A 12,065-nucleotide genomic window follows, 5' to 3' on the forward strand; every position below is an offset into this window, starting at 1 on the left:
CATGTCTTCTGTGGGAAAACCCTAACCCTAACCCTAACCCTAACCCTAACCCTAACCCTAACCCTAACCCTAACCTCCTTGTACAATACAACTTAAGGAGAGAAGCAAAATGCATTTAAAAATCGTAAGAGCCACATAAGTCTTCTTTGGGAAAACCCTAACCCTAACCCTAACCCTAACCCTAACCCTAACCCTAACCCTAACCCTAACCCTAACCCTAACCCTAACCCTAACCCTAACCCTAACCCTAACCCTAACCCTTACCCTTACCCTAACCCTAACCCTTACTTCCTTGTACAATACAACTTAAGGAGAGAATCAAAATGCATTCAAAAATCGTAAGAGCCACATAAGTCTTCTTTGGGAAAACCCTAACCCTAACCCTAACCCTAACCCTAACCCTAACCCTAACCCTAACCCTAACCCTAACCCTAACCCTAACCCTAACCCTAACCCTAACCCTAACCCTAACCCTAACCCTAACCCTAACCCTAACCCTTACTTTCTCGTACAATACAACTTAAGGAGAGAAGCAAAATGCATTCAAAAATCGTAAGAGCCACATAAGTCTTCTTTGGGAAAACCCTAACCCTAACCCTAACCCTAACCCTAACCCTAACCCTAACCCTAACCCTAACCCTAACCCTAACCCAAACCCTAACTTCCTCGTACAATACAACTTAAGGAGAGAAGCAAAATGCATTCAAAAATCGTAAGAGCCACATAAGTCTTTTTTGGGAAAACCCTAACCCTAACCCTAACCTCTTTGTACAATACAACTTAAGGAGAGAAGCAAAATGCATTCAAAAATCGTAAGAGCCACATAAGTCTTCTTTGGGATAACCCTAACCCTAACCCTAGCCCTAACCCTAACCCTTACTTTCTCGTACAATACACCTTAAGGAGAGAAGCAAAATGCATTCAAAAATTTTAAAAGCCACATAATTCTTCTTTGGGAAAACCCTAACCCTAACCCTAACCCCCACGTATATTTCAACTTAGGGAGAGAAGCAAAATGCATTCAAAATCGTATATGCCACACAAGTCTTCTGTGGGAAAACCCTAACCCTAACCCTAACCCTAACCCTAACCCTAACCCTAACCCTAACCCTAACCCTAACCCTAACCCTAACCCTTACTTCCTTGTACAATACAACTTAAGGAGAGAAGCAAAATGTATTCAAAAATCGTAAGAGCTACATAAGTCTTCTTTGGGAAAACCCTAACCCTAACCTCCTCGTACATTACAACTTAAGGAGAGAAGCAAAATGCATTCAAAAATCGTAAAAGCCACATAAGTCTTCTTTGGGAAAACCCTAACCCTAACCCCCTCGTACATTGCAACTTAAAGAGAGAAGCAAAATGCATTCAAAAATCGTATAAGCCACACAAGTCTTCTATGGGAAAACCCTAACCCTAACCCTAACCCTAACCCTAACTTCCTTGTACAATACAATTTAAGGAGAGAATCAAAATGCATTCAAAAATCGTAAGAGCCACATAAGTCTTCTTTGGGAAAACCCTAACCCTAACCCTAACCCTAACCCTAACCCTAACCCTAACCCTAACCCTAACCCTAACCCTAACCCTAACCCTAACCCTTACTTTCTCGTACAATACAACTTAAGGAGAGAAGCAAAATGCATTCAAAAATCGTAAGAGCCACATAAGTCTTCTTTGGGATAACCCTAACCCTAACCCTAACCCTTACTTTCTCGTACAATACAACTTAAGGAGAGAAGCAAAATGCATTCAAAAATTTTAAAAGCCACATAATTCTTCCTTGGGAAAACCCTAACCCTAACCCTAACCCTAACCCTAACCCTAACCCTAACCCTAACCCTAACCCTAACCCTAACCCTAACATTAACCCTAACCCCCTCGTATATTTCAACTTAGGGAGAGAAGCAAAAGGCATTCAAAATCGTACAAGCCACACATGTCTTCTGTGGGAAAACCCTAACCCTAACCCTAACCCTCTCGTACATTTCAACTTAATGAAAGAAGCAAAATGCATTCAAAATCGTATGAGCCACACAAGTCTTCTGTGGGAAAACCCTCATCCTAACCCTTACTTCCTCTTACATTTCAACTTAAGGAGAGAAGCAAAATGCATTCAAAATCGTACAAGCCACACAAGTCTTCTGTGGGAAAACCCTAAACCCTAACCCTAACCCTAACGTACATTTCAAGTTAATGAGAGAAGCAAAATGCATTCAAAATCGTATAAGCCACACAAGTCTTCTGTGGGAAAACCCTAACCTCAACCCCAACCCCAACCCCAACCCCAACCCTCTCGTACATTACAACTTAAGGAGAGAAGCAAAATGCATTCAAAAATCGTAAAAGCCACATAAGTCTTCTTTGGGAAAACCCTAAACCCTAACCCTAACCCTAACGTACATTTCAAGTTAATGAGAGAAGCAAAATGCATTCAAAATCGTATAAGCCACACAAGTCTTCTGTGGGAAAACCCTAACCTCAACCCCAACCCCAACCCTAACCCTAACCCTAACCCTAACCCTCTCGTACATTTCAACTTAAGGAGAGAAGGAAAAGCATTCAAAATCGTATAAGCGACACACGTCTTCTGTGGGAAAACCGTAACCCTAACCCTTACTTCCTCTTACATTTCAACTTAAGGAGAGAAGCAAAATCCATTCAAACTCGTATAAGCCACATAAGTCTTCTGTGGGAAAACCCTAACCTCAACCTCAACCCCAACCCCAACCCCAACCCCAACCCTCTCGTACATTACAACTTAAGGAGAGAAGCAAAATGCATTCAAAAATCGTAAAAGCCACATAAGTCTTCTTTGGGAAAACCCTAAACCCTAACCCTAACCCTAACGTACATTTCAAGTTAATGAGAGAAGCAAAATGCATTCAAAATCGTATAAGCCACACAAGTCTTCTGTGGGAAAACCCTAACCTCAACCCCAACCCCAACCCCAACCCCAACCCTAACCCTAACCCTCTCGTACATTTCAACTTAAGGAGAGAAGGAAAAGCATTCAAAATCGTATAAGCGACACACGTCTTCTGTGGGAAAACCGTAACCCTAACCCTTACTTCCTCTTACATTTACACTTAAGGAGAGAAGCAAAATCCATTCAAAATCGTATAAGCCACATAAGTCTTCTGTGGGAAAACCCAAAAACCCTAACCCTAACCCTAAAACCCTAAAACCCTAACCCTAACACCCTAACCCTAACACCCTAACCCTAACACCCTAACCCTAACCCTAACCCTAACTTACTCGTACAATACAACTTAAGGAGAGAAGCAAAATGCATTCAAAAATTTTAAAAGCCACATAATTCTTCTTTGGGAAAACCCTAAAACCCTAAAACCCTAAAACCCTAAAACCCTAAAACCCTAAAACCCTAAAACCCTAACCCTAACCCTAACCCTAACCCTAACCCTAACCTCCTCGTACATTTCATCTTAAGGAGAGAAGCAAAATGCATTCAAAATCATATAAGCCACACAAGTCTTTTGTGGGAAAACCGTAACCCTAACGATTACTTCCTCTTACATGTCAACTTAAGGAGAGAAGCAAAATCCATTCAAAATCGTATAAGCCACATAAGTCTTCTGTGGAAAAACCCTAACCCTAACCCTAACCCCCTCGTATATTTCAACTTAGGGAGAGAAGCAAAAGGCATTCAAAATCGTACAAGCCACACATGTCTTCTGTGGGAAAACCCTAACCCTCTCGTACATTTCAACTTAATGAGAGAAGCAAAATGCATTCAAAATCGTATATGCCACACAAGTCTTCTGTGGGAAAACCCTAACCCTAACCCTAACCCTCTCGTACATTTCAACTTAATGAAAGAAGCAAAATGCATTCAAAATCGTATGAGCCACACAAGTCTTCTGTGGGAAAACCCTTATCCTAACCCTTACTTCCTCTTACATTTCAACTTAAGGAGAGAAGCAAAATGCATTCAAAATCGTACAAGCCACACAAGTCTTCTGTGGGAAAACCCTAACCCTAACCCTAACCCTAACCCTAACCCTAACCCTAACCCTAACCCTAACCCTAACCCTAACCCTAACCCTAACCCTATCGTACATTACAACTTAAGGAGAGAAGCAAAATGCATTCAAAAATCGTAAAAGCCACATAAGTCTTCTTTGGGAAAACCCTAAAAACCCTAACCCTAACCCTCTCGTACATTTCAACTTAAGGAGAGAAGGAAAAGCATTCAAAATCGTATAAGCGACACACGTCTTCTGTGGGAAAACCGTAACCCTAACCCTTACTTCCTCTTACATTTCAACTTAAGGAGAGAAGCAAAATCCATTCAAAATCGTATAAGCCACATAAGTCTTCTGTGGGAAAACCCAAAAACCCTAACCCTAACCCTAACCCTAAAACCCTAAAACCCTAAAACCCTAACCCTAACCCTAACCCTAAAACCCTAACCCTATAACCCTAACCCTAACCCTAAAACTAACTTACTCGTACAATACAACTTAAGGAGAGAAGCAAAATGCATTCAAAAATTTTAAAAGCCACATAATTCTTCTTTGGGAAAACCCTAACCCTAACCCTAACCCTAACCCTAACCCTAACCCTAACCCTAACCCTAACCCTAACCCTAACCCTAACCCTAACCCTAACCCTAACCCTAACCCTAACCCTAACCTCCTCGTACATTTCATCTTAAGGAGAGAAGCAAAATGCATTCAAAATCATATAAGCCACACAAGTCTTTTGTGGGAAAACCGTAACCCTAACGATTACTTCCTCTTACATGTCAACTTAAGGAGAGAAGCAAAATGCATTCAAAAATTTTAAAAGCCACATAATTCTTCTTTGGGAAAACCCTAACCCTAACCCTAACCCTAACCCTAACCCTAACCCTAACCCTAACCCTAACCTCCTCGTACATTTCATCTTAAGGAGAGAAGCAAAATGCATTCAAAATCATATAAGCCACACAAGTCTTTTGTGGGAAAACCGTAACCCTAACGATTACTTCCTCTTACATGTCAACTTAAGGAGAGAAGCAAAATCCATTCAAAATCGTATAAGCCACATAAGTCTTCTGTGGAAAAACCCTAACCCTAACCCTAATCCTAACCTTAACCCTAACCCTAACCCTAACCCCCTCGTATATTTCAACTAAGGGAGAAAAGCAAAAGGCATTCAAAATCGTACAAGCCACACATGTCTTCTGTGGGAAAACCCTAACCCTCTCGTACATTTCAACTTAATGAGAGAAGCAAAATGCATTCAAAATCGTATATGCCACACAAGTCTTCTGTGGGAAAACCCTAACCCTAACCCTAACCCTCTTGTACATTTCAACTTAAGGAAAGAAGCAAAATGCATTCAAAATCGTATGAGACACACAAGTCTTCTGTGGGAAAACCCTTATACTAACCCTTACTTCCTCTTACATTTCAACTTAAGGAGAGAAGCAAAATGCATTCAAAATCGTACAAGCCACACAAGTCTTCTGTGGGAAAACCCTAACCCTAACCCTAACCCTAACCCTAACCCTAACCCTAACCCTAACCCTAACCCTAACCCTAACCCTAACCCTAACCCTAACCCTAACCCTAACCCTAACCCTAACCCTAACCCTAACCCTAACCCTAACCCCCTCGTACATTACAACTTAAGGAGAGAAGCAAAATGCATTCAAAAATCGTAAAAGCCACATAAGTCTTCTTTGGGAAAACCCTAAAAACCCTAACCCTAACCCTAACCCTAATTCAAGTTAATGAGAGAAGCAAAATGCATTCAAAATCGTATAAGCCACACAAGTCTTCTGTGGGAAAACCCTAACCTCAACCCCAACCCCAACCCTAACCCTAACCCTCTCGTACATTTCAACTTAAGGAGAGAAGGAAAAAGCATTCAAAATCGTATAAGCGACACACGTCTTCTGTGGGAAAACCGTAACCCTAACCCTTACTTCCTCTTACATTTCAACTTAAGGAGAGAAGCAAAATCCATTCAAAATCGTATAAGCCACATAAGTCTTCTGTGGGAAAACCCAAAAACCCTAACACCCTAACACCCTAACACCCTAACACCCTAACACCCTAACAAACACCCAAACACCCAAAAACACCCAAACACCCTAACACCCTAACCTTAACCCTAACCCTAACTTACTCGTACCATACAACTTAAGGAGAGAAGCAAAATGCATTCAAAAATTTTAAAAGCCACATAATTCTTCCTAACCCTAACCCTAACCTCCTCGTCCATTTCATCTTAAGGATAGAAGCAAAATGCATTCAAAATCATATAAGCCACACAACTCTTCCGTGGGAAAACCGTAACCCTAACGATTACTTCCTCTTACATGTCAACTTAAGGAGAGAAGCAAAATCCATTCAAAATCGTATAAGCCACATAAGTCTTCTGTGGAAAAACCCTAACCCTAACCCTAACTTCCTCGTACATTTCAACTTAGGGAAAGAAGCAAAATGCATTCAAAATCGTACAAGCCACACAAGTCTTCTGTGGGAAAACCCTAACCCTAACCCTAACCCTAACCCTAACCCTAACCCTAACCCTAACCCTAACCCTAACCCTAACCCTAACCCTAACCCTAACCCTAACTTCCTTGTACAATACAGCTTAAGGAGAGAAGCAAAATGTATTCAAAAATCGTAAGAGCTACATAAGTCTTCTTTGGGAAAACCCTAACCCTAACCCTAACCTCCTCGTACATTATAACTTAAGGAGAGAAGCAAAATGCATTCAAAAATCATAAAAGCCACATAAGTCTTCTTTGGGAAAACCCTAACCCTAACCCCCTCGTACATTGCAACTTAAAGAGAGAAGCAAAATGCATTCAAAAATCGTATAAGCCACACAAGTCTTCTATGGGAAAACCCTAACCCTCTCGTACCTTACAACTTAAGGAGAGAAACAAAATGCATTCAAAATCGTATAAGCCACACATGTCTTCTGTGGGAAAACCCTAACCCTAACCCTAACCCTAACCCTAACCCTAACCCTAACCCTAACCCTAACCCTAACCTCCTTGTACAATACAACTTAAGGAGAGAAGCAAAATGCATTTAAAAATCGTAAGAGCCACATAAGTCTTCTTTGGGAAAACCCTAACCCTAACCCTAACCCTAACCCTAACCCTAACCCTAACCCTAACCCTAACCCTAACCCTAACCCTAACCCTAACCCTAACCCTAACCCTAACCCTAACCCTTACCCTAACCCTAACCCTTACTTCCTTGTACAATACAACTTAAGGAGAGAATCAAAATGCATTCAAAAATCGTAAGAGCCACATAAGTCTTCTTTGGGAAAACCCTAACCCTAACCCTAACCCTAACCCTAACCCTAACCCTAACCCTAACCCTAACCCTAACCCTAACCCTAACCCTAACCCTAACCCTAACCCTAACCCTAACCCTAACCCTAACCCTAACCCTAACCCTTACTTTCTCGTACAATACAACTTAAGGAGAGAAGCAAAATGCATTCAAAAATCGTAAGAGCCACATAAGTCTTCTTTGGGAAAACCCTAACCCTAACCCTAACCCTAACCCTAACCCTAACCCTAACCCTAACCCTAACCCTAACCCTAACCCAAACCCTAACTTCCTCGTACAATACAACTTAAGGAGAGAAGCAAAATGCATTCAAAAATCGTAAGAGCCACATAAGTCTTTTTTGGGAAAACCCTAACCCTAACCCTAACCCTAACCCTAACCCTAACCTCTTTGTACAATACAACTTAAGGAGAGAAGCAAAATGCATTCAAAAATCGTAAGAGCCACATAAGTCTTCTTTGGGATAACCCTAACCCTAACCCTAGCCCTAACCCTAACCCTTACTTTCTCGTACAATACACCTTAAGGAGAGAAGCAAAATGCATTCAAAAATTTTAAAAGCCACATAATTCTTCTTTGGGAAAACCCTAACCCTAACCCTAACCCCCACGTATATTTCAACTTAGGGAGAGAAGCAAAATGCATTCAAAATCGTATATGCCACACAAGTCTTCTGTGGGAAAACCCTAACCCTAACCCTAACCCTAACCCTAACCCTAACCCTAACCCTAACCCTAACCCTTACTTCCTTGTACAATACAACTTAAGGAGAGAAGCAAAATGTATTCAAAAATCGTAAGAGCTACATAAGTCTTCTTTGGGAAAACCCTAACCCTAACCTCCTCGTACATTACAACTTAAGGAGAGAAGCAAAATGCATTCAAAAATCGTAAAAGCCACATAAGTCTTCTTTGGGAAAACCCTAACCCTAACCCCCTCGTACATTGCAACTTAAAGAGAGAAGCAAAATGCATTCAAAAATCGTATAAGCCACACAAGTCTTCTATGGGAAAACCCTAACCCTAACCCTAACCCTAACCCTAACTTCCTTGTACAATACAATTTAAGGAGAGAATCAAAATGCATTCAAAAATCGTAAGAGCCACATAAGTCTTCTTTGGGAAAACCCTAACCCTAACCCTAACCCTAACCCTAACCCTAACCCTAACCCTAACCCTAACCCTAACCCTAACCCTAACCCTAACCCTAACCCTAACCCTAACCCTAACCCTAACCCTAACCCTAACCCTAACCCTTACTTTCTCGTACAATACAACTTAAGGAGAGAAGCAAAATGCATTCAAAAATCGTAAGAGCCACATAAGTCTTCTTTGGGATAACCCTAACCCTAACCCTAACCCTTACTTTCTCGTACAATACAACTTAAGGAGAGAAGCAAAATGCATTCAAAAATTTTAAAAGCCACATAATTCTTCCTTGGGAAAACCCTAACCCTAACCCTAACCCTAACCCTAACCCTAACCCTAACCCTAACCCTAACCCTAACCCTAACCCTAACCCTAACCCTAACCCTAACCCTAACCCTAACCCTAACCCTTACTTCCTTGTACAATACAACTTAAGGAGAGAATCAAAATGCATTCAAAAATCGTAAGAGCCACATAAGTCTTCTTTGGGAAAACCCTAACCCTAACCCTAACCCTAACCCTAACCCTAACCCTAACCCTAACCCTAACCCTAACCCTAACCCTAACCCTAACCCTAACCCTAACCCTAACCCTAACCCTAACCCTAACCCTAACCCTAACCCTTACTTTCTCGTACAATACAACTTAAGGAGAGAAGGAAAATGCATTCAAAAATCGTAAGAGCCACATAAGTCTTCTTTGGGAAAACCCTAACCCTAACCCTAACCCTAACCCTAACCCTAACCCTAACCCTAACCCTAACCCTAACCCTAACCCTAACCCTAACCCTAACCCTAACCCTAACCCTAACCCTAACCCTAACCCTAACCCTAACCCTAACCCTTACTTTCTCGTACAATACAACTTAAGGAGAGAAGCAAAATGCATTCAAAATCATAAGAGCCACATAAGTCTTCTTTGGGAAAACCCTAACCCTAACTTCCTCGTACATTACAACTTAAGGAGAGAAGCAAAATGCATTCAAAATCGTATAAGCCACACAAGTCTTCTGTGTGAAAACCCTAACCCTAACTTCCTCGTACAATACAACTTAAGGAGAGAAGCAAAATGCATTCAAAAATCGTAAGAGCCACATAAGTCTTCTTTGGGAAAACCCTAACCCTAACCCTAACCCCTTACTTCCTTGTACAATACAAGTTAAGGAGAGAAGCAAAATGCATTCAAAATTGTAAGAGCCACATAAGTCTTCTTTGGGAAAACCCGAACCCTAACTTCCTCGTACATTACAACTTAAGGAGAGAAGCAAAATGCATTCAAAATCGTATAAGCCACACAAGTCTTCTGTGGGAAAACCCTAACCCTAACCTTACTTCCTCGTACATTACAACTTAAGGAGAGAAGGAAAATGCATTCAAAATCATATAAGCCACACAAGTCTTCTGTGGGAAAACCCTAACCCTAACCCTAACCTCCTCGTACATTTCAACGTAGGGAGAGAAGCAAAATTCATTCAAAATCGTACAAGCCACACAATTCTTCTGTCTGAAAACCCTAACCCTAACTTCCTGGCATATTTCAACTTGAGGAGAGAAGAATAATGTATTCAAAATCGTATAATCCACACAAGTCTTCTGTGGGAAAACCCTAACCCTAACCTTACTTCCTCGTACATTACAACTTAAGGAGAGAAGCAAAATGCATTCAAAATCATATAAGCCACACAAGTCTTCTGTGGGAAAACCCTCACCCTCACCCTCACTTCCTCGTACATTTCAACTTAGGGAGAGAAGCAAAATGCATTCAAAATCGTACAAGCCACACAAGTCTTCTGTCTGAAAACCCTAACCCTAACTTCCTGGCATATTTCATCTTCAGGAGAGAAGAATTATGTATTCAAAATAGTATAATCCACACAAGTCTTCTGTGGGAAAACCCTAATCCTTACATCCTCTTACATTTCAACTTAAGTAGAGAAGCAAAATGCATTCAAAATTGTATAAGCCACATAAGTCTTCTGTGGGAAAACCCTAACCCTAACCCTAACCCTAACCCTAACCCTAACCCTAACCCTAACCCTAACCCTAACCCTAACCCTAACCTCCTTGTACAATACAACTTAAGGAGAGAAGCAAAATGCATTCAACATCGTAAGAGCCACATAAGTCTTCTTTGGGAAAACCCTAACCCTAACTTCCTCGTGTATTACAACTTAAGGAGAGAAGCAAACTGCATTCAAAATCGTATAAGCCACACAAGTCTTCTGTGGGAAAACCCAGCCCTAACTTCCTGGCATATTTCAACTTCAGGAGAGAAGAATTATGTATTCAAAATCGTATAAGCCACACAAGTCTTCTGTGGGAAAACCCTAACCCTAACCTTACTTCCTCGTACATTACAACTTAAGGAGAGACGCAAAATGCATTCAAAATCATATAAGCCACACAAGTCTTCTGTGGGAAAACCCTCACCCTCACTTCCTCGTACATTTCAACTTAGGGAGAGAAGCAAAATGCATTTAAAATCGTACAAGCCACACAAGTTTTCTGTCTGAAAACCCTAACCCTAACTTCCTGGCATATTTCATCTTCAGGAGAGAAGAATTATGTATTCAAAATAGTATAATCCACACAAGTCTTCTGTGGGAAAACCCTAATCCTTACCTCCTCTTACATTTCAACTTAAGGAGAGAAGCAAAATGCATTCAAAATTGTATAAGCCACATAAGTCTTCTGTGGGAAAACCCTAACCCTAACCCTAACCCTAAACCTAAACCTAACCCTAAACCTAACCCTAAACCTAAACCTAAACCTAACCCTAACCCTAACCCTAACCCTAACCCTTACTTCCTTGTACAATACAACTTAAGAAGAGAATCAAAATGCATTCAAAAATCGTAAGAGCCACATAAGTCTTCTTTGGGAAAACCCTAACCCTAAACCTAACCCCCTTGTATATTTCAACTTAGGGAGAGAAGCAAAATGCATTCAATTTCGTACAAGCCACATAAGTCTTCTTTGGGAAAACCCAAACCCCCTCTTACATTTCAACTTAAGGAGAGAAGCAAAATGCATTCAAAATCGTATAAGCCACAAAAGTCTTCTGTGGGAAAACCCTTATCCTAACCCTTACTTCCTCTTACATTTCAACTTAAGGAGAGAAGCAAAATGCATTCAAAATCGTACAAGCCACACAAGTCTTCTGTGGGAAAACCCTAACCCTAACCCTAACCCTAACCCTAACCCTAACCCTAACCCTAACCCTAACCCTAACCCTAACCCTAACCCTAACCCTAACCCTAACCCTAACCCTAACTTCCTCGTACATTACAACTTAAGGAGAGAAGCAAAATGCATTCAAAAATCGTAAAAGCCACATAAGTCTTCTTTGGGAAAACCCTAAAACCCTAACCCTAACCCTAACGTACATTTCAAGTTAATGAGAGAAGCAAAATGCATTCAAAATCATATAAGCCACACAAGTCTTCTGTGGGAAAACCCTCACCCTCACCCTCACTTCCTCGTACATTTCAACTTAGGGAGAGAAGCAAAATGCATTCAAAATCGTACAAGCCACACAAGTCTTCTGTCTCAAAACCCTAACCCTAACTTCCTGGCATATTTAATCTTCA

This window comes from Hyla sarda, chromosome 9, assembly GCF_029499605.1.
Source record: "Hyla sarda isolate aHylSar1 chromosome 9, aHylSar1.hap1, whole genome shotgun sequence".
Classification (NCBI taxonomy): Eukaryota; Metazoa; Chordata; class Amphibia; order Anura; family Hylidae; genus Hyla; species Hyla sarda.